Source organism: Saccopteryx bilineata, chromosome X, assembly GCF_036850765.1.
Source record: "Saccopteryx bilineata isolate mSacBil1 chromosome X, mSacBil1_pri_phased_curated, whole genome shotgun sequence".
Lineage (NCBI taxonomy): Eukaryota > Metazoa > Chordata > Mammalia > Chiroptera > Emballonuridae > Saccopteryx > Saccopteryx bilineata.
In genome coordinates, this window is record NC_089502.1 from 107,006,274 (window position 1) to 107,030,662 (window position 24,389).

Sequence of the window (24,389 nt, forward strand, 5' to 3'; positions counted from 1 at the left end):
AGCAGAGATCAAAAGATATACAGACAAATGGAAATGACAACACAACAAATCAAAATCTGGTATGCAGCAAAAGTAGTAATAAGAGAGTTTATATCATTACAGTTTTATATCAAGAAACAAAGATCTCAAGTAAGCAATCTAACATCAAACATTCAGAAACTAGGAAAAGAAAAAAAGCAACCCAAAGTCATCAGAAGAAAGAAAATAGTAAAAACTAAAACAAAACTAAATGAAATACAGAACAAAAATATTATAGAAAAAATGTGTATAACAAAAAGCTGGTACTTTGAAAAGCTCAATGAAATTGACAAACCACTGGCTAGACTCATTAAGGACAAAAAAGGAATGACTCATATAAACAAAATTTGAAGGGATAGAAGAGAAATTACCACAGACATCATAAATGTACAAAAGATCATAGTAGAATATTATGAAAGATTGTACGCCACCAAATTCAACAACCTAGAGAAAATGGATAAATTCCTAGAACTATACAATCTTCCTAGACTGAGTCAGGAAGAAGTGGAAAACCTAAATAGACCCAGAAGCAGGGAGGAAATATAAACAATTATCAAAAACCTCCCCAAGATTCCAAGATGGCAACAGAGTAGGCAGACTTTCCAACTGCTACCTCCAAAGAACAAATTGGATTACAATTTTTTTATACATAAAGTTTTATTAATTTTAATGGGGTGACATCAATAAATCAGGGTACATATATTCAAAGAAAACATGTCCAGGTTATCTTGTCATTCAATTATGTTGCATACCCATCACCCAAAGTCAGATTGTCCTCTGTCACCTTCTAACTAGTTTTCTTTGTGCCCCTCCCCCTCCCCCTCTCCCTCCTCCCCCCTCCTATAACCACCACACTCTTGTCCATGTCTCTTAGTCTCGTTTTTATATCCCACCAATGTATGGAATCATGCAGTTCTTGTTTTTTTCTGATTTACTTATTTCACTCCATATAATGTTATCAAGATCCCACCATTTTGTTGTAGATGATCCGATGTCATCATTTCTTATAGCTGAGTAGTATACCATATGGCATAGTGTATATGTGCCACATCTTCTTTATCCAGAGATAAATATATATATATATATATATATATATATATATATATATATATATATATATATATATATATATTACTGTGATTAAAGCCTTCAAGCAAACTCTTGGCCAATACAACAAGAATCCATAAAAGAATAGTGTCCTTAATATGTTCATCAAGTCCAAGTTGGCACCAACACCATTCTATATCCCTGCGAATGCAACCCAACCCCAGTTCAGTCCATTAGGAGCTATCACAAGGAGCAGGAGTCCAGAAAAGTCCACAGTCAGGAAAAGTCCGCATGGCACTGGAATTGTTGTCACAATTCTATACTTTGCAGCTCATATCCAAGTCCCAATGTCTGCTGCTTCTAGCTGGTAATGATTCTGGAAAAGCCATCTGCAGCATGTGTGGAGATGGAGCCTCTGTTCTCCTCTGCCTGGAGAGATGAGACCAGGTTGCTTTTCCCTGGAGCTCTGCAACTGTGGCATGGTAAAGACAACCTTGGGATACACTAAGCTGGGTGGCAAAGGTAAATTCACAATAGAAGTTGGCTAAAGGGGGAGAGAGAGCTCTAAATTAGAAGTAGGTCCCAGCCTGAAATATGAGTGGGGCAATGAGGTAGGAGGAATAAAGGAAACACTATATATTGAACAAAGCAGCAGAAAATAGAACTATCAACACCCACAACAGAGATCTTTGAGGGAAGAATAAAAAACCTGACTATTCAGGCAAGACATAGTTAAGTGGCCCTTGTGCAAATAAGATCAGTTTACCTGCTTCTTGGAATAAATACCCTAGGCTCGTCCACAGTGTCATAGATGGGGCCGATGGCCCTGGGCACCTTCAGCCTTCAGTGGCAAAATCCAGCATTCTGGGCAAGGTTAGGTCATAGGTGGCTGGAGCAGGGCTGGAAGAGATTGAACCCTCCCTTAGAGGAGCAAGGGGGAAGCCTACCTTCCAGTTTCCCTTTTCCTCTCAGCAAAGGCATGTAAGCCTGGCAGGATTTAGCTCAATGACCTTCCTTTTCACTATTGAAGCAGGACTCATATGGATTCTTATGAGACTTCGTTGGGGCGTTGGAGCCTTTAAGGGCATATTCTAAAAGCTGGTAATTCATCTGATCTCTATTGGGCTTTTTCTGCCTCTTGGTACCTTAAAGGCCATGCTCAGAAGATCTCGCTGAGGGGTTTGAGGATCCCCATCCGCCTATATAAACCTTTTCTGTATATCTGGAGCTATTTGGAAAAAGACAAAACAGTGTTATTAGTTGGATCAAATAAAAGAAGGTAGAAGTTTGCAGGAGAAGATTTGGCATCTCCTGTTCATCAGCATTCAAAAGAAATTTAAAATTTTTTAAGTAAAAAGCATGATATGATAGACCCATAGGAGTTCCAGGATATGACTCCCCCCTTTTATTTTTTTTAATTGACCTTAAAATATTTGCTGGGTACACTTTAATAATACCTTGATTTTACAGATTGTAAGAGATACCCATAATTGGAAAGGTTTGACAAAATACAGTAAATGCTTTTGCTACATATGCAGGAGCATTGTCAGTTTAACCAGTTTAGAAAATCCAATAATAGAAAAATGCATACAGACAATGAGCTATAACATGCTTAGCAGCCTCTCCTGTTCTGACAGAGGTTACTATAAATCCAGAATAGGTATCCACTGTAACGTGGACATAGGACTGTTTGCCAAATGAAGGTATATGAGTAACATCCATTTGCCAAAGTTGTCCTGGTAGGGGTCCTTGAGGGTTAATTCCAAATGAAGGGACAGATTGTAGTATAGGACCCGTTGGACAGGATTTACCAATCTGCCGTGCTGCTTCCCGAGAAAGTTGAAACTGTTTACACAGGGCTGCAGCATTCTGGTGATGAATAGTATGAGACTGAATTGCTCGATCTGTCATGGTTGCTCCAAATAATTTTCTTTTGGGTAACTTGATCAACAAGGGCATTCCCTTGTGCCAAAGCTCCAGGGAGCATGGAGTGAGCTCGAGTATGTCCTATAAAACATGGCACAAAGAAAACTAGATAGAAGGTGACAGAGGACAATCTGACTTTGGGTGATGGGTATGCAACATAAGTGAATGACAAGATAACCTGGAGTTGTTATCTTTGAATATATGTATCCTGATTTATTGATGTTGCCCCATTAAAAATATAAAATTATTAAAAAAACAACAACAACAAAAACAAAACAAAACAAAAACAAACAAACAAATAAAACCATGGAGCTCTATGTTGACATATAAGTCTTCGAAGAAGGAGGAACTGCTGAAATAGTTCATCAGCAGTTGTCCCTAAGGCAGCAGTCTTTATAGTAGAAACAACCATAAGTAATTATTTGCTGTCTGTATATAGATTAAAGGAGGAATATGGTGAATGCTGAAGAGCCATGATAATAGCATATATTTCTAGTCTTTGAGCTGATTTTAAGTTGACTGTTTCAGTATAAAGCTGTCCATTGATTTGCAAGAGCGATTTGCCATTTAGTGGAAGTTTCCCAAAGCCATTGTTGTTGATCCTTTGAAAAAAGGAACAACAATAATTTTGAGGCTCAAAACCTATAAGCTGTAAGGGTTGCCTATGCCCCTTGATAATCAAGGATGCGACAAGCTCAAAATATGGAAGTGTATTCCATGGGCTATTATTATAGATGGTTCAATGTGCCCAAGCTGTAGCTGCTCTTGTACTAATTGAGCAGCTGCCCTAAGTTTTTCCTAAGGGGCCATTGGTCTACCCATACAGGATTATCTGATTTCCAAGTAATTGGGTCTGCACAATGCATTATTGGGGTAGCAGGAGCTACCAAGGTCCCTATGCTAAATTTTGATATCCTAATCCACACCTTCTGGTATTCAGTGCCATTTCTATGGGGGTGAGAATTCCTCGCTGTTCTTTCCCTAGTCCCTTAGTGGGCAAAAATCCCCAATCAAACACTGAGTACTGAATAAATCATTAGGACTGAGAAGCAATGCTCCCGTATTTTTCAAAACATCTCTACCCCACAAATTAACTGGCCATCAGGGAGCGCATAAGGCTTAAAAAAATCCAGAATGACCTTCTTAATCTTCCCAATGTAGAAAACTAGAACTTTATTGTAGGGATTTACTCTGCCCTATACCTTGTAATTCTGTGGCTGCTACATGAGTGGGCCAGGAAGGAGGCCAATGTAGCTGAGCAATAACAGATACATCAGCTGCAGTATCTAAAAGTCCTTTAAATTTATGCCCTTGTATTGTTAGTTCCATTTCAGGTCTATTTTTTTTTAAATCCAGTTGACAAAATCAGAAGAGCCAAATCGCCAATTTTCTTGGGGCCCCTTTTGCAGGATGTGGCCTGAGAAGCAGAATTAGCATCCTTATACTATTCTTCTAACTGCTTGAATTAGCCGTGAGACAAATTCTTTTTTTAAAATTAATTTTAATGGGGTGACATTGATAAATCAGGGTACATATGTTCAAAGAAAACATCTCCAGGTTATCTTGTCATTCAATTATGTTGCATACCCCTCCCCCAAAGTCAAATTGTCTTCCGTCACTTTCTATCTGATTTTCTTTGTGCCCCTTCCCTCCCCCTCTCCCTCTCTCTCCTCCCTCCCCCTCCATAACCACCACACTCTTGTCCATGTCTTAGTCTTGTTTTTATGTCCCACCTAAGTATGGAATCATGCAGTTCTTAGTTTTTTCTGATTTAATTATTTCAGTCAGTATAATGTTATAAAGGTTTATCCTGTTGTCATAAATGATAGTATGTCATCATTTCTTATGGCTGAGTAGTATTCTGTTGTATGTATATACCACTTCTTCTTTATCCAATCCTTTATTGAAGGACATTTCAGCTGTTTCCATGTCTCAGCCACTGTCAACAATGCTGTGATGAACATGGGGGTGAATGTGTCTGTTTGTTTTGTTGTCAGTTTCTTTTGCTGTGCAGAAGCTTCTTATTTTGATGTAGTTCCATTATTTTATCTTTGCTTTTACTTCCCTTGCCTTTTGGGTCAAATTCATAAAATTTTCTCTACTACCAAGGACCATGAGTTTAGTACCTATTTTTCTATGTAACTTATTGTTCCAAATCTTATATTTAGGTCTTTGATCCATTTTGAATTAATTTTTGTGCAAGGAGACAAACTGTAGTCAAGTTTCATTCTTTTTGCATGTGACTTTCCAATTTTCCAAGCACCATTTATTGAAGAAGCTTTTTTTTTCTCCATTGTGTATTTTTGGCTTCTTTATCAAAGATGATTTGACCATATATATGTGGTTTTATTTCTGGGCTCTCTCTACTGTTCCATTGGTCTGTGTGTCTATTTTTCTGCCAGTACCATGCTGTTTTGATTATCATGGCTCTGTAGTATAGTTTGAAGTCAAGTATTGTAATGTCTCTAACTTCGTTTTTTCCCCCCTTAGGATTACTTTGATTATTTGGAGTTTTTTATGGTTTTATATAAACCTATGACTTCTTGTTCCATTTTAAAAAATGACATTGGAATTTTGATGGGAATTGCATTAAATTTGTATATTATTTTGAGTAATATCGCCATTTTAACTATATTTATTCTTCCTATCCACAACCAAGAAATATTTTTCCATTTCATTTCATCCTTTTCAATTTTTTTCTTTTGATTAATTTTAATGGGGTGACATTGATAAATCAGGGTACATATGTTCCGAGAAAACAGCTCTAGGTTATTTTGACATTTGCTTATGCTTCATTCCCATCACCCAAAGTCCAATTGTCTTCCATCACCTTCTAACTGGTTTTCTTTGTGCCCCTCCCCTCCCCCAACCCCCTCTCTCCCCTGCCCCCCACCTTGTAACCCCCACATTCTTGTCCATGTCTCTGAGTCTCATTTTTATGTCCCACCTATGTATGGAATCATATAGTTCTTAGTTTTTTCTGATTTATTTATTTCGCTCAGTATAATGTTATCAAGGTCCATCCATGTTGTTGTAAATGATCCGATGTCATCATTTCTTATGGCTGAGTAGTATTCCATAGTATATATGTACCAAAGCTTTTTAATCCACTCGTCCTCTGACGAACACTTGGGCTGTTTCCAGATCTTCGCTATTGTGAACAATGCTACCATAAACATGGGGGTGCATTTCTCCTTTTCAAACAGTGCTATGGTGTTCTTGGGGTATATTCCTAACAGTGGTATAGCTGGGTCAAAAAGCAGTTCAATTTTTAATTTCTTGAGGAATCTCCATACTGTTTTCCACAGTGTCTGCACCAGTCTGCATTCCCACCAGCAGTGCAGGAGAGTTCCCTTTTCTCCACATCCTTGCCAGCACTTATTCAGTGTTGTTTTATTGATGAGCGCCATTCTGACTGGTGTGAGGTGATATCTCATTGTGGCTTTAATTTGCATTTCTCTAATGATTAGTGATGTTGAGCATTTTTTCATATGCCTATTGGCCATCTGTATGTCCTCTTTGGAGAAATGTCTATTCATTTCTTTTGCCCATTTTTGGATTGGATTGTTTGTCTTCCTGGTATTAAGTTTTACAAGTTCTTTATAAATTTTGGTTATTAACCCCTTATCAGATGTATTATCAAATATATTCTCCCATTGTGTAGTTTGTCTTTTTATTCTGTTCTTATTGTCTTTAGCTGTGCAAAAGTTTTTTAGTTTGATAAAGTCCCATTTGTTTATCTTATCTTTTATTTCACTTGCCTGTGGAGACAAATCGGCAAATATATTGCTGCAACAGATGTCAGAGAGCTTACTGCCTATGTTTTCTTCTAAGATGCTTATAGTTTCATGGCTTACATTTAAGTCTTTTATCCATTTTGAGTTTATTTTTGTGAATGGTGTAAGTTGGTGATCTAGTTTCATTTTTTTGCAGGTAGCTGTACAATTTTCCCAACACTATTTGTTGAAGAGGCTGTCTTTACTACAATGTATGCTCTTACCTCCTTTGTCAAATATCAGTTGTCCATAAAAGTGTGGGTTTATTTCTGGGTTCTCAGTTCTGTTCCATTGATCTATATGCCTGTTCTTATGCCAGTACCAGGCTGTTTTGAGTACAATGGCCTTATAATATAACTTGATATCTAGAAGTGTGATACCACCCGCTTTATTCTTCCTTTTCAAGATTGCTGAGGCTATTCATGTTCTCTTTTGGTTCCATATAAATTTTTGGAATATGTGTTCTATATCTTTGAAGTAAGTCATTGGCATTTTAATCGGTATTGCATTGAATTTATAAATTGCTTTGGGTAATGTAGACATTTTAATGATGTTTATTCTTCCTAACCATGAGCACGGTATATATTTCCACTTGTTTGTATCTTCCCTGATTTCTTTTATCAATGTTTTATAATTTTCTGAATACAAGTCTTTAATATCCCTGGTTAAATTTATTCCTAGGTACTTTATTTTTTTGGTTGCAATGGTAAAGGGGATTGATTCCTTAATTTCTTTTTCTAATAGTTCATTGTTAGTGTATAAAAATGCCTCTGATTTCTGAGTATTAATTTTATATCCTGCCACCTTGCTGAATTCATTTATCAGGTCTAGTAGTTTTTTGAATGAGACTTGAGGTTTTTCTATATACAATATCACATCATCTGCAAATAATGATAGTTTTACTTCTTCTTTTCCAATTTGGATGCCTTTTCTTTCCTTTTCTTGTCTGATTGCTGTGGCTAGGACTTCCAGAACTATGTTGAATAAGAGTGGTGAAAGGAGGCACCCCTGCCTTGTTCCTGATCTTAAGGGGATTGCTTTTAATTTTTGCCCATTGAGTATGATGTTGGCTGTGGGTTTGTCATAGATGGCCTTTATCATGTTGAGGTACGTTCCCTGTATTCCCACTTTGCTGAGAGTTTTGATCATGAATGGGTGCTGGATTTTATCAAATGCTTTTTCTGCATCTATTGAAATTATCATGTGGTTCTTCTCCTTCCTTTTGTTTATGTGATGAATCACATTGATTGATTTGCGAATATTGTACCAGCCTTGCCTCCCAAGAATAAATCCCACTTGATCCTGGTGTGTGATTTTTTCATATATTGCTGGATCCGGTTTGCTAATATTTTGTTGAGGATTTTATCACCTAAATTCATCAGGGATATTGGCCTATAATTTTCTTTCTTCATGTTGTCTTTGCGTGGTTCTGAAATCAGAATTATGCTTGCCTCATAAAAGGAGCTTGGAAGTCTTCCTTCCTCTTGAGTTTTTTGAAATAGCTTTTGCCTCACCCTTGCAGAAGGAGTCCGCCTGTGGGATGCCTGCAAGCCTTGGCTCCACAGGCCAGGTGGGGTCCTTTTCAATTTTTTAATAATGCTTTATAGTTTTCAGTATATAGTTCCTTTACATTCTTTGTTATGTTTATTGTTAGGTATTTTATTTTATTTTATTGTTGAAATTGTAAAAGGGATTATTTTTTTAGTCCTTTTCCTGAAGTTTTATCATTGGCATATAAGAAAGCAATAGGCCCTGGCCGGTTGGCTCAGCGGTAGAGCGTCGGCCTGGCGTGCGGGGGACCCGGGTTCGATTCCCGGCCAGGGCACATAGGAGAAGTGTCCATTTGCTTCTCCACCCCCCCTCCTTCCTCTCTGTCTCTCTCTTCCCCTCCCGCAGCCAAGCCTCCATTGGAGCAAAGATGGCCCGGGTGCTGGGGATGGCTCCTTGGCCTTTGCCCCAGGCGCTAGAGTGGCTCTGGTTGCGGCAGAGCGACCCCCCGGAGGGGCAGAGCATCGCCCCTCGTGGGCGTGCTGGGTGAATCCCGGTCGGGCGCATGCGGGAGTCTGTCTGTCTCTCCCCGTTTCCAGCTTCAGAAAAAAAAAAAAAAGAAAGCAATAGACTTCTGTATATTAATTTTGTATTCTGCGACCTTACTGTGTTGGTTTATTGTTTCTAATAGCCTTTCTGTGGAGTCTTTGGGGTTTTCTATATACAGGATCATATCATCGGCAAAAGTAAATCTTTACTTCTTTCCTAATATAAATGCTTTTTATTTTTTTCCTTTTCTGATTGCTCTGGCTAGAACTTCCAGCACTGTGTTAAATAGGAGTGGAGAGAGTGGGAAGCTTTGTCTTGTTCCTGATTTTAGAGGAAAAGTTTTTAGCTTTTTAGCGTTTATGATGTTAGCTGATGGTTTGTTGTAAATGGCTTTTATTATGTCGAGGTAGTTTCCTTCTATACTCATTTTTGTTGAGTGTTTTAAACATAAAAGAATGTTGCATTTTATTGATTGCCTTTTCTGTATCAATTGATAAAATCATATGGTTTTTGTTCTTTGTTTTGTTGATATGGTGCATTATGTTAATCTTTTTATGTATGTTGAACCATCCTTGTGTTTCTCGGATGAATCCCACTTGATCACAATGAATTATTTCTTTAATGTGTTGTTGTATTTGATTTGCTAGTATTTTGTTTAGGATTTTTGCATCTGTATTCATTAGAGATATTGGTCTGTAGTTTTCTTTTTTGTGTTGTGTTTGCCAGATTTTGGCATGAGGGTTATGTTGGCCTCATAAAATGTGTTTGGAAGGTTTGCTTCTTCAATTTTTTGGAAGACTTTGAGAAAAATAGGAACCAAATCTTATTTGAATGTTTGGTAGAATTCATTAATATAGCCATCTGGCCCCAGAGTTTTATTTTTGGGGAGATTTTTGATAGTTGTTTTTATTTCCTCGCTGCTTATAGGTCTATTTAAGCTTTCTACTTCTTTGTGATTCAGTCTAGGAAGATTGTATTATTCTAGTTTACTCATTTCTTGTAGGTTGTTGAATTTTGTGGCATATAGTTTTTCATAGTATTCTGCAATAATTCTTTTTATATTTATGATATCTGTGGTAATTTCTCCTCTTTATTTTGAATTTTATTTATATGAGTCTTTTCTCTTTTTTCCTTAGTGAGTCTTGCCAGAGGATTGTCAATTTTGTTGATCTTTTCAAGGAACCAGCTCTTTGTTGTATTATTTTTTTCTATAGTTTTTCTGTTCTTTATATCCTTTATTTCTGCTCTAATTTTTATTATTTCCTTTCTTCTGCTGGTTTTGGATTGCCTTTGTTCTTCTTTTTTTTTTTTAGTTCCTTAAGATGTGATGTTAGGTTGTTTACTTGGGCTCTCTTGTTTTTTCATATAATTCTGTAATAATATGAACTTCCCTCTTATTACTGCTTTCACTGCAACCCAGAGATTCTGATATGTTGTGTTGTCATATTCATTTGTTTGTATATAGCTTTTGATCTCATTCTTTATTTCTTCTTTAACTGGGTCATTTTTTAGAAGTATGTTGTTTAATTTCCACATTTTTGTGGGTTTGTTTACTTTTTTTATTTTCAGTTGAATTCTAGTTTCAAAGCCTTATGGTCAGAAAATACATTTGTATAATTTAATTTGTTGATGTTAGTTTTGTGGCCCAGCATATGGTTTATTCTTGAAAATGTGCCATGTACACTGGAGAAAAATGAATACTCTGACGTTTTGGGATGAAATGTCTTATAGATGTTTGTTATGTCCATTTCTTCTAGTGTTTCATTTAAAGTCAATATTTCTTTATTGGTTTTCCATTTGGATGAACAATCTAAAGCCATCAATGGTGTATTGAAGTCTCCAAGTCTGATTATATATTTTTCAGTTTGTACTTTTACATCAGTTAGTAGAAATTTTATATTTTTTGGTGCTCCCTGGTTTGGTGCCTATATATTAAGAAGTGTTGTGTCTTCTTGATACAGTGTCCCCTTTATCGGTATGAAATGTCCATATTTTTCTCCGGTTACCTTTGTCATCTTGTAGTCAGCATTGTCAGATATAAGTATGGCTACACCTGCTTTTCTTTTGGCATTTACTGTTGGGAGAATTGTTTTCTAACCTTTCAATTTGCATCTATTTTTATCCTTGTAGCTTAGATGTGTCTCTTGAAGGCAGTATACTGTTGGGTTTTGCTTCTTGATCCAATCTGTTACTCTGTGCCTCTTCATCAGTGAGTTCAATTTATTTACATTTAGTGTAATTATTGACACCTGAGGATTGCCTACTGGCATTTTATCAGTTTTCTGATAGCTTTGTCTCTTGTTTGGTTCTTCTTTTTTGTTTTTCTGTCATTTGTTTTTGTTTGGTGGCATTACAGTCCTCTATCTTCTGTTCCTTCTTTTTTTAAGCTATGTGTTTTAGTAGTGGCATTTTCAGTTGTGGTTACCATTAGTTTATTAAAAGAAAGGTTATCATATTCATTAGAGTCCTTTATCTCATGAGTGCTACTGCACTCCATCCTTCTTTGCTAATGCTGATCATTATCCTCTCCCCTTTTATGTTATTGTTGTCACAGATTATCTTTTTGTAATTGTGGTTTTGTTAAAATTTTTACTTGTAGTTTTGTTTTGTTCTTTGTATCTGGTCAGATAACCCCCTTTAGTATTCCCTGTAGTGTGGGTTTTCTGGTGATAAATTCCCTCAGCTTCTGTATGTCTGTAAATGTTTTCATTTCCCCTTCATATTTGATGGATATAGTATTCTTGGCTGGTAGTTCTTCTCTTTCAGTACTTTAAATATTGGGGTCCACTCTCTTCTGGCTTGCAGAGTTTTTGCTGAGAAATCTAATGATAGCCTAATGGGCCTTTCTTTATATGTTCTATTTTGCTTCTCCCTAGCTGCCTTGAGGATTCTTTCTTTGTCATTGATTTGTGATAATTTCATTATGATGGGTCTTGGAGTAGGTCTTTTTGGGTTGAGGTAACTTGGTATTCTGTTTGTTTCTTGGATTTGAGGCTCTAACTCAGGCGTGGCCAACAGTTTTTGCCCCCAGGCCAGATTAGAAAGAAAACTTTTTTCATGGGCTGGACAAAACATTAAAATTTAAAAATGTTAAATACAAAAACAATTTAAGTAAACAAAATTTTATTATGTAATTTGTTTATGAATAAATGTGAGTGAAAAAATGTTTCAATATACAATATTATTTTAATAAAAATATTTTAAGCCCTGGCCGGTTGGCTCAGCGGTAGAGCGTCGGCCTGGCGTGCGGGGGACCCAGGTTCGATTCCTGGCTAGAGCACATAGGAGAAGCGCCCATTTGCTTTTCCACCCCCCCTCCTTCCTCTCTGTCTCTCTCTTCCCCTCCCGCAGCCAAGGCTACATTGGAGCAAAGTTTGCCCATGTGCTGGGGATGGCTCTGTGGCCTCTGCCCCAGGCGCTAGAGTGGCTCTGGTCACGGCAGAGTGATGCTGCGGAGGGGCAGAGCATCTTCCCCTGGTGGGCAGAACGTAGCCCCTGGTGGGCGTGCCGGGTGGATCCTAGTCGGGCGCATGTGGGAGTCTGACTGTCTCTCCCCGTTTCCAGCTTCAGAAAAATACAAATATATATATATATATATATATACATATATATATATATATATGTGTATATATATATATATATATATATATTTTAATAAAAATACAGGTGTGTCCGTAAAGTCATGGTGCACTTTTGACCGGTCACAGGAAAACAACAAAAGATGATAGAAATGTAAAATCTGCACCAAATAAAAACAAAACTCTCCCAATTTCATATCTATTCAGTGCAGTTCAATGTGGGCTCATGCACAGATTTTTTAGGGCTCCTTAGGTAGCTATCCTGTATAGCCTCTACAGACTCGTCACTGACTGATGGCCTATCAGAACGGGGTTTCTCCACCAAACTACCAGTTTCCTTCAACTACTTATCCCACTGAGTAATGTTATTCCTATGTGGTGGCGCTTCATTATAAACATGCTGATGTTCACGTTGCACTTTGGTCCCGGATTCGAATTTAGCGAGCTACAGAACACACTGAACTTTCCTCTGTACTGTCCACATCTTGACTGGCATGGCCGTGGGCTGCTCTGCTGTATACATGGTGTTATGTCATTATCTGCACATGCGCACATACTGCCACATCATCCTACAGAAACTGGGAGGGTTTTCTTTTTATTTGGTACAGATTTCACATTTCTATCGTCTTTTGTTGCTTTCCTGTGACCGGTCAAAAGTGCACCATGACTTTATGGACACACTGTATAATTACATACTATATAAATATCCAAACTGCATCACAATCAATTGAAACAATTTTTAATTAATAGAATGAACTTGAAGAGGTTATATCACAAATAAAACAATTATTTTGTTTTACAAACAGCCTGGACACGTTTTCAGTTATCAACTGCAGGAATTGTCTATGCTACAATACCACTTGATTCAGCACACTTGACCACAAAAATAATGGGTTGTTTGACCTTGGGTGTGCACTGGCAAACTTCACCTAAATGTGGTTTTCACATTGCCACTAAATGTCAAACAGTTCATATCGAGTACAGATGAGTACAAAAGTTGTAAATCTTTATAATGAATTTAAAAAAAAATAAAGAAGTATCACGAATCCATTCAAGCAATTATTGGAAGTTAAACCTAGATTAGTCACACCTGGAATTTTTCCCATATATCACTATCTTCTTAAATATCTCGATTTCCAATAATCAAAGACACTTCCATTTCTGAGTAGTTGACAGTTTAAAGTTGCAGAGAATAAAAATTTTATTGTGGACCACATAAACTCATTACCCGGGCTGGATCTGGCCCATGGGTCATATGTTGGCCATGCCTGCTCTAACTCTTTCCAAAGGCTTGAGAACTTCTCATTGATCATTTGTTTCAATATGTTTTCCATTCCCTTTTTCTCTTCTTCTTCTTCTAATATACTCATTATTCTTATATTGCTCTTTCTGGTGGAGTCAGACAATTCTTTTATTCATTTTTTTAGAGAGGAGAGGGAGAGACAGACAGAGGAGAGACAGAGAGAGAAGGGGGGAGGTGCTGGAAGCATCAACTTCCATATGTGCCTTGACCAGGCAAGCCCAGGGTTTCGAACCGGTGACCTCAGCATTTCCAGGTTGATGCTTTATCCACTGTGCCACCACAGGTCAGGCAGAGTCAGACAATTCTTGTAGGGCTTTCTTATTTTTTTAAATTTGTGAGTCTCTCTCTTCTTCTCTCTGTAGTATCTCAAGTTGCCTGTCTTTAATGTCACTGATTCTTTCCTCTATCTGGCCTATTCTATTAGCTAAGTTCGGTACCTCATTTTTCAGTTTATGTATTGGGTTTTTCATCTCTGTTTGGTTCTTTTCTATAGTTTCAATTTCCTTGGTTAAGTACTCTTTTTGTTCATTAAGTTGTTTTTTGAGCTCACTAAATTGCCTTTCAGTGTTTTCTAGTATATTATAGAGTATTTTGAGAACTTTAATTTTGAATTCTCTGTCATTAAGCTCCAAGGTTTCCATGTAATTGAGATTTTGTTCTGGAGATTTTTCATCATCTATCTGAGCTAAGTCTCTGTCTTATATATCCATATTTGATTCCCTTTTCTGGTAAGATTTGCCTCTGTGCGATTCCTGGATAGAGTTCTGCTTAGGCGTCACTGTTGTAATGATGCAGGCAGGGCCATTGCATTGGTAGGAAGGGCTTGTTGTTAGGGCTTTGCAATTATGTGGCTCTAGCAATGGCAAATCAGGGGTCCTCTGAGGCCTTCCTCCATGTCCCAACAGAGCAGGGGATCAAGTGCTTGGGCACCCCTACCTCTCACAGGAGAGAGCACCCCCACTGTTCACACAGCAAGAGAAGTAATGAGGGACCATGAGGCTGGAGTTACACAGTCTAGTCTCTCCAATTATACCATTCTAAGCACTCAAAGCACAGCCTTGAGCAGGGAAGTGGCTGCATGCCATGAGCTGGTGTTTGAGCTCTGAGAGCAGTTGTGGCAGAGATCATGGATTAAGTGCATCTGGTGCCACAAGGGTAAACTCCGCAGGTCACGCAGGCAGATCAAGTGGATGGGCATATCAGTGACCCATGGGCTGATATCCACAAGCTATTCACATGCAGTTCTTAGGAACACACCATGGGCTTTGTGTGTACCCAGCAACTGCAATAACTGGTGCAGCAGATGCTGGGAAATGGCCCTGTTCCCTGTCTTGATTGTCACCCTATCTCAGGTCTTTCCCTCCTGATTTTCCTCTTCTCCAGGCTCTGGGTCTGAGACGAAGCCTACACCAACAATGCCTCCCTCCCCCAGGTCCGTGAAGAAAGAGAAAGACTCAGTCTTCTTGCTTTCTCTTTTCTGTGAGCAGATTCTATCTCTGGCCTCCCTTCTTGAGCAATCATGCCTTTGTCTACCTGGTGTGTATATATTTCAGCTTCATCTGGGATTTTTTCTCTGCATATAGTTGTAGAATGTGTAGAAATTTCAAGGGGAGAGATTGAGAGTATCACTAACGATTCCATTTCTCTGACATCACTCTAGATTACAATTTAATTCATGAACAATCTTGAAAAATCAACTTTGTACTTAACAAAGAGGAGTTTATAACCAAGGATCACAGAATAAGCCACAATGAGACTGCTAGGAAGGGTGGAGATGTGGAAAGGGCTGCCTCACTTACAGAAGTGAGCAGTGGCTGAGGATCCAGAAGGACTCTTACTGCAGGGAGGATTGCTCCTAGAGGTGTGGGTTTTAAGCCCCAGGCTGGCACCCCAGCCTAGAGCCCCAAATCTTAGAAAGGGCACTCACATATGATTTGGCAGTAAAAATAGCCAAGGTTTCTGTCCTTGAGAAAGAGACTGGGCTCTTGGAGATGCAAGACTCGTTCTAAAGGGCCAGTACAGAAAATATCATTCACAGCAACTTACCAGGGGCTCCCATGGGGGAGAGCTTAAAGGATTAGAGTTGCATGAGGAGAGTGTGAAGGTGGGGGTCAAGGGAGAAACACTGTGGGGGCAGCCACTAGAGCCCTTGTGCTGAGTCATTCTTCAATACTGCAGTCACCATCTTTCATAGGTAGAGCAGTCCTCTTTGTGCAGCATCAGGCTTGGAGAAAGCAAGTGCCCCACCCTCGGGAAGCTATCTTGCTCCAAAATATGTAGACTGAGCCATTCTGAGAAGTCAATCAGGAATCAGAAAGCACATCAGTGACACAGTTTTCTGGTGTTGAGGCCAGAGCTTTCCCATACTCTCTCCCAAGCCTAAGACTGGAGCTTCTGTCTCACAGAAGATTCAGTAGAAACTGTCAGCACTGCAGGTAGACCACACCTCTGGGTGACAGAAGGCACACTCACTGGACTCCTGGGGCCACATTCTACTGGGGTCTGTGAAAAAAGCTTGAACAGACTGGGGCCAAGCCACAACCTCCACCCTTCCTAATCCATAAATTTCCCTAGGCTCTAGAATCTAACAGAGGTTTTTTAAGTGGCCAAACCCAACAAGCAGTCAGCAGACACAAGCTGCAAAAGGCAGGGCTCAGAGAACCTTGGCCTTTTGTGGAACTTCTCCCTGGTCACGACTGGGTAAAAGCCAGCCTAGGTGTATGGCTTGGTATTTCCATGTGCACCTGGGCCCAGCAGAGGCTGCCACAAACTCTAGATTGTTTGAAGCTTCAAGAAGGTTGCTGAGTACCAGTCACAAGTAGTATCCTCCACTAGTCTACACCAGGTTTCATCCAGGAACACCCAGGGCTGGCACATCCAGTGGCAACCTGTGGAGAACATCAGTTCAGGTTCTAACAACCCTTGCTGATGGCATGTCCTAAGAAAGGTTTCCTCACACCTGGCCCAGTTGAGACGAGTTCCACTTTCTTTGACCAGCACTGGCACAGTGGCTCATGTACATTGGACAGGGTGGAAGTTCACAGGCAGCCAACCTGGGATGTGGATATCCTTCCCTGCTGAACTATGTTTAACAGGGGAAAGGGAGAGAAGCTTGGAGCATGGACATTTAAAGTGTGGGTCCCCATGAGCTTGTTGTTGGGTCTGATTTAGAAGCTTATCCACTTTCTGGGGGGGGCACAGTCATCCCCAGGAAAAGATTCTCTCAGGCTTCCTCCCTGGTTTCACCAGCTGGAAGAATTTCTACAGAGGAGACTGTCAGACACACTCAATCTGAACCTGCTTCACACCTTGTTGGGGAGAAATAAAATTTGAGTATCCAGCACTGGCAACAGGACATATCAAAACTTCTGGGATGCAGTAAAAGCAGTAATAACAGCAAGTTTATATCATTACAGGCTTGTATCAAGAAACAAGACAGATCCCAAGTAAATAACCTAACATCACAACTTAAAGAAGTAGAAAAAGAAAAACAAAGGCAACCCAAAGTCAAAGAGGAAAAGAAATAATAAAATTAGAGCATAACTAAATGAAATAGAGAATAAAAAGACTATAGAAAAAAATTAATGAATCAAAGAGCTGTTTCTTTGTAAAGATCAATAAAATTGACAAACCATTGGCTAGACTCACTAAGGAAAAAAAAAGAACTCACACAAACAAAATCTGAAATAAAAGAGGAGAAATTACCACAGACATCACAGATCTACAAAACATCAGAGTAGAATACTGTGAAAGATTATATGCCACCAAATTCAACAATCTAGAAGAAATGGATAAATTCCTAGAACTATACGATCTTCCTAGGCGGGGTCACAAGGAAGTGGAAAACCTAAATAGAGCCATAAGCAGGAAGAAAACAAAAACAGCTATGAAAAACTTCCTTCAAACCCATGTTTAAAACCCCATATTTGCCAGCGTAAGTGCAGGCTCATCTGGTTTGAGCAAGGCTCACCAGCTTGAGCCCAAGTTCGCTGGCTTCAGCAAGGGGTCACTCGGTCTGCTGTACCTCCCCTCCCTGGTCAAGGGACATATGAGAAAGCAATCAATGAGCAACTAAGGTGCTACAACAAAGAATTGATGCTTCTCATCTCCCTTCCTGTCTGTCTGCCCTATCTCTCTCTCTCTCTGTCTCTGTCACAAAAACAAAACAAAACAAAATAAAACTTCCCTCAAAATAAAATACAGGACCAGATGGCTACAGTAGTGAATTCTACCAAACATTCAAAGAAGATTTGATACCTATTCTTCTCAAAATCTTCCAAAAAATAGAATAAGCAGTATGTACAATACTTCCTAACACATTTTATGAAGTCAATATAACCCTGATTAAAAAAATTGGCAAGGAGCCTGACCTGTGGTGGCGCAGTGGATAAAGCGTCAACCTGGAGACGCTGAGGTTGCCGGTTCAAAACCCTGGGCTTGCCTGGTCAAGGCACATATGGGAGTTGATGCTTCCTGCTCCTCCCCCCTTCTCTCTCTCTCTCTCTCTCTCTCTCTCTCTCTCTCTCCTCTCTCCTCTCTATAATGAATAAATAAAATCTTAAAAAAATAGTTTCTTCCTTTTAAAAAAAAAATTGGCAAGGAACACACAATGAAAGAAAACTATAAATCAATATCTCTGATGAATACATTGCAAAAATACTAAACAATATGCTAGCAAATAAAAAAATACTAGCAAATCGCCCTGGCCGGTTGGCTCAGTGGTAGAGCGTCGGCCTTGCGTGCGGGGGACCCGGGTTCGATTCCCAGCCAGGGCACATAGGAAAGGTGCCCATTTGCTTCTCCACCCCCCCTCCTTCCTCTCTGTCTCTCTCTTCCCCTCCTGCAGCCAAGGCTCCATTGGAGCAAAGATGGCCCAGGCGCTGGGGATGGCTCCTTGGCCTCTGCCCCAGGCGCTAGAGTGGCTCTGGTCGTGGCAGAGTGAGGGGCAGAGCATCGCCCCCTGGTGGGCAGAGCGTTGCCCCTGGTGGGCGTGCCGGGTGGATCCCGGTCGGGTTCATGCGGGAGTCTGTCTGACTATCTCTCCCCGTTTCCAGCTTCAGAAAAATACAAAAAAAAAATACTAGCAAATCAGATACACTAACACATTAAAAAATAATATATCACAATCAAGTAGGATTTATTCCAGGAGCACAAGGATAGCTCAACATACATAAATTGATCAATGTAACACACCACATAAACAAAACAAATAACAAAATTCATATGATAATATCAAGTGATACAGGATAGGCATCTAATAAGATACAACATCTATTAGTATTTATAACACTCAATAAATCAGTATAAAAAGAAAGTACTTCAATATAATAAAGGCCATATATGACAAACCATCAGCCAATATCATTTTAAATCGTGATAAAAATGAAGGGTTTTCCTCTAAATCAAGAACAACACAAAACTAACAACTCTCTCCAGTCTATTCAACACTGTTCTGGAAGTATTAGCCAAAGCTATCAGGCAAAAGAAAGAAATAAAAGGCATTAATACTGTGAAAGAAGAACTTAATGTATCACTTTTTGCAGATGACATTATTCTGTATATAGAAAACCTCAAAGATTCCACCAAAAAACTATTGGAAACAATAAACCAATATAGTAATGTTTTAGGGTACAAAATCAATAGACAAAAGTTTATTGCTTTCCTATATGCCAATGATGAAACTTCAGAAAATGAACTAAGAAATATAATTTCTTTTATAATTGCAACAAAAAGTTAAAATACCTAGAAATAAACTTAACAAAGGATGAGAAGGACCTATATATTGAAGTACAAAGCATTATAAAAAAAATTGAAAAATACACAATGAAATGGAAAAATATTTATTCCATGTTCATAGATTGGAAGAATCAATATAGTTAAAATGGCCATACTATCCAAAGCAATGTACAAATTTAATGCAATCTGCATCAAAATCTCAATGTTACTTTTAATGAAATAGAACAAAAAATCACCAGGTTTGTATGGAACCATAAAAAACCCTGAAGCCAAAGCAATCCTGAGGAAAAAGAATAAAGCCAGAAAATCACACTCCCTCACTTCAACTTTTACAATAGAGCCACAAAAATCAAAACAGCATGGTATTGGCAGAAAAACAGACATACAGACCACTGGAACATAATCGAGAGCCCAGAAATAAAATCTCATATATATGGACAAATCATCTTTGACAAAGGAGTCAAAAACATACAATGGAGAAAAGAAAGCGTGATCAGTAATGCTGGGAAAATTGGAAAGCCATATGCAAAAGAATGAAACTTGACTACAGTTTATTCTCCTGCACAAAAATTAATTCAAAATGGATTAAATACCTAAATATAAAACCTGAAACTATAAATTACATAGAAGAAAACATAGATACTAAGCTCATGAACCTTGGCCGTAGAGAACAATTTATAAATTTTACCCCAAAGGCAAGGGAAGTAAAGGCAAAAATAAATGAATGGGACTATATCAAATTAATAGCTTCTTCACAAAAAAGAAAATGATAACTAAACAAATAGGCAGCCAGCTAAATGGGAGATATTTGCAAACAATAGCTCCAATAAGGGGTTAATATCCAAAATATATAAAGAACTCAGAAAGCTCAGGAACAAATAAGCAAACAATCCAATTAAGAAATGGGGAATGACGCCTGACCTGTGGTGGTGCAGTGGATAAAGTGTCGACCTGGAATGCTGAGGTCACCGGTTCAAAACCCTGGGCTTGCCTGTTCAAGGCACATATGGGAGTTGATGCTTCCTGCTCCTTCCCCCTTCTCTCTCTCCTCTCTCTCTAAAAATGAATAAATAAAAAAATTTAAAAAAAAGAAATGGGGAATGGACCTGAACAGACACTTCTCCCAAGAAGACATACAAATGGCTAACAAGTATATGAAAAGATGCTCATCTTCACTAGCTATTAGAGAAATGCAAATCAAAATGAGATACCACCTCACACCTGTTCGATTAGCAATTATCAACAAGACAGGTAATAACAAGTGTTGGAGAGGCTGTGGAGAAAAAGGAAACCTCATCCACAGCTTGTGGGAATGCAAATTAGTATAGCCATTATTGAAGAAAGTATGATGGTTCTTCAAAAATCTTAGAATAGAACTACCATATGACCCAGCAATCCCTCTACTGGGTATATACCCCCAAAACTCAAAAACATTGGTATGTAAAGACACATGCAGCCCCATGTTCATTGCAGCATTGTTTACAGTGGTCAAGACATGGAAACAACCAAAGTGTCCCTCAATAGGGGATTGGATAAAGGAGATGTTGTACACATATACAATGGAATACTACTCAGCCATAATAAATGTTCACAGAGTGACATTTCCAACAACATGGATGGAACTTGAGAACATTATACTGAGTGAAATAAGTAAATGAGAAAGAGCTACACACTATATGATATCACACATAGGTGGGATATAAAACCGAGACTTATGAACATAGGTAAATGTAAAGTAGTTACCAGGAGGAAGGGAATGTGGGGGAGGGGTAAGGGACTTGAGTGAATAAGGAGATGGTAGCACGTAAGAGGAAGGGCCTAAAAAGGGACACATATAAGGTGATGGAAATGATTTGACTTTGGGTGATGCATATACAACATAATCAACAGTTCAAATGCTATAGAAATGTTTACCTGAAGCCTATGTTCTCCTATTGATCACTGTCACCCTGTTAAAGTTAATTTTCTAAATAAACATTTAAAAAAGAAAACAATATGGAGGCTCCTCAAAAAAATAACAATAGAGTTACCATGTGAACCACTTTTCTGGGTATCTACACACAAAAAAATAAAAAACAATTATTCCCCAAAATATATGCATTCCCTATCTTCATTGCAGCACTATTCATGGTGGCTAGGACATGGAGACAACCAAAGTGTCTTTCAATACATGTTTGGATAAAGAAGATGTGCTGCATATATACAATGAAATACTACTCAACCATAAGGAAAGATGAAATGCTGTCATTCGTGACATCATGATTGGATATCATGATAAGCAAATAAGTCATTCAGAAGAAGTTCAGAACCATATGACTTTTACTTATATGTGGAGTATAAAAATGAAACTCATAAACACAGACAACAACATGGTGGTTACCAGAAGGAAGGGGAGTGGGTGATGATTAAGGGTAAAGGGGCTCAAATATATGATGATGAAAATTTTTACTTTTGGAGTAGACACACAATGCAATGTACAGATGATAAATTACAGAATTGTACACTTGAAATTTATATACTTTTATTAACCAGTGTCATTCCAATAAATTTATTTAAAAAGAAAACAAGATCTTAGTGGTGGAAGAGGGGAATTGGATGATGGTAGTCAAAAGGCACAAACTTTCAGTTACAAAATAATTAAGTACTGGAAATGTATGTACAACATGATAACTATCTTTAACACAACTCTGTGAAGCCTGACCAGATGGTGGTGCAGTGGATAGAGCATTGGACTGGGACACAGAGGACCCAAGTTCAAAGCCCCGATGTCACTGGCTTGAGTGTGGGCTCATCTGGTTTGAGCAAGGCTCACCAGCTTGAACAAGGGGTCACTGGGTCTGCTGTAGTCCCTCGATCAGGGCAATATGAGAAAGCAATCAATGAACAAATAAGGAGCTGCAACAGAGAATTTTTTATGTTTCTCCCTTCCTGTCCCTCTCTCTGTCTCTCTTACTTTGTCACAACCCCGCCCTCACAAAAAACAAACAAAAAAAGAGATCCTAAAAATTTTCCCCACAAGGAAAAAACTATTTGTAACTACAGGAGGAGATGGAGTTTAACTGTACTTATTGTATTTATTGCATGATATATCTACGTCAAGTCATTATGCTATACACCTTAAACTTCTATAGAGCTTTATGTCAACTATATCTCAATAAAACAGAAAAAAAATGAGACAGCAAAGAAAATTTAAGTACTTTGTAATAAAGAGCATGACTTCATTTTTTTGATGTTTGGCTGATGACATCTTTTAATCCTCAGCTTTCCCACTTCTTCTGCCCCACATATGAACAAGCTGATGAGAAAGCCTGGGTGCTCCCTCCTTTGGTGGAGGCAGAAGATTCAAAGAACACAATGCCTTGCCCATGCACAGAAATCCCCACCCTGGCTCAACTCCCTAAGCATCATAAAAGTCCAAAGCAGACTCCCTTCTTAGTTCTCTCAAGCCACTTTCAGACCATCTTGGGATGCCTGCCCTGTTCTCCCTAAAAAGCTTCATTATGTAAGTAATGCTTTTTTATTTATTTATTTATTTATTTTTTTAATGGGGCGACATCAATAAATCAGGATACATATATTCAAAGATAACAAGTCCAGGTTATCTTGTCGTTCAATTATGTTGCATACCCATCACCCAGAGTCAGATTGTCCTCTGTCACCTTCTATCTAGTTTTCTTTGTGCCCCTCCCCCTCCCCCTTTCCCTCTCCCTTTCCCCCCTTCCCTCCCCCGTAACCACCACACTCTTGTCAATGTCTCTTAGTTTCACTTTTATGTCCCACCTATGTATGGAATAATGCAGTTCCTGGTTTTTTCTGATTTACTTATTTCGCTTCGTATCATGTTATCAAGATCCCACCATTTTGCTGTAAATGATTCAATGTCATCATTTCTTATGGCTGAGTAGTATTCCATAGTGTATATGTGCCACATCTTCTTTATCCAGTCATCTATTGACGGGCTTTTTGGTTGTTTCCATGTCCTGGCCACTGTGAACAATGCTGCAATAAACATGGGGTTGCATGTGTCTTTACGTATCAATGTTTCTGAGTTTTGGGGGTATATACCCAGTAGAGGGATTGCTGGGTCATAAGGTAGTTCTATTTTCATTTTTTTGAGGAACCACCATACTTTCTTCCATAATGGTTGTACTACTTTACATTCCCACCAACAGTGGATGAGGGTTCCTTTTTCTCCACAGCCTCTACAACATTTGCTATTACCTGTCTTGTTAATAGTAATGCTTTTTATATCCTTTTTGTGCATGGGGCATTATTAGTCTTGACATCTGAACCAAATTTTAGATGAAAATCTACCTTGCTTCTGCAATACGGACACAAAATACCTTTATTACTTAGCACAGAAATTTTATTTATTTATTTATTTATTTATTTATTTATTTATATAATAAAATAAGGGTTTTTATTTTGAAGGACATTTGGGAATAACAATCAATAGTATAAAAATAAAATGAGTGGTTCCAGCAATGTTTTCTGTTGGGCAACCCTTTTCTTTCCCTATAAACCCAATTACAGAAATTTAATTTAGCTATTGAGAAATGTGGTTAAATTTAAGTGTACTTTTACAAAAAAAATGTGCCTGACTTGTGGTGGCACAGTGGATAAAGTATCGGCTTGGAACTCTGAGGTCACCTGTTCAAAACTCTGAGCTTGCCTGGTAGAGGCACATATGGGAGTTGATGCTTCCTGCTCCTCCCACTGCTTCTGTCTCTCCTCTCCAAAATGAATAAATAAAATCTTTAAAAAAAAAAACAAAGAAAACGTGTGGCTTTTTTTACATGTAAAGAAATATGAATTTAAAACATTTTTTATTTATTGTATTTTTCTGACACATTCTGATCTGGTGCTGTGATTTTTGTGTCTTTTTGTATTTCCTGATAAAGTTTCAGCCTGTGAAAATATGGAAATTTTAAATTAAGTAGTTAATTTAAACATTTACAAAGAAAACCA

At 38.4% G+C, this 24,389-nt stretch overlaps 1 protein-coding gene and 1 non-coding gene across 3 annotated transcripts in view; one reads left to right on the forward strand and one right to left on the reverse strand.

The window, feature by feature from the left end:
• SPRY3 (sprouty RTK signaling antagonist 3) overlaps nt 1-24,389 on the reverse strand; it is a 169,471-nt gene that overhangs the window by 50,237 nt on the left and 94,845 nt on the right. The window lies entirely within an intron of this gene.
• TRNAA-UGC (transfer RNA alanine (anticodon UGC)) lies at nt 18,385-18,460 on the forward strand. The gene has a single exon. It is a non-coding gene; the product is annotated as a tRNA-Ala (tRNA).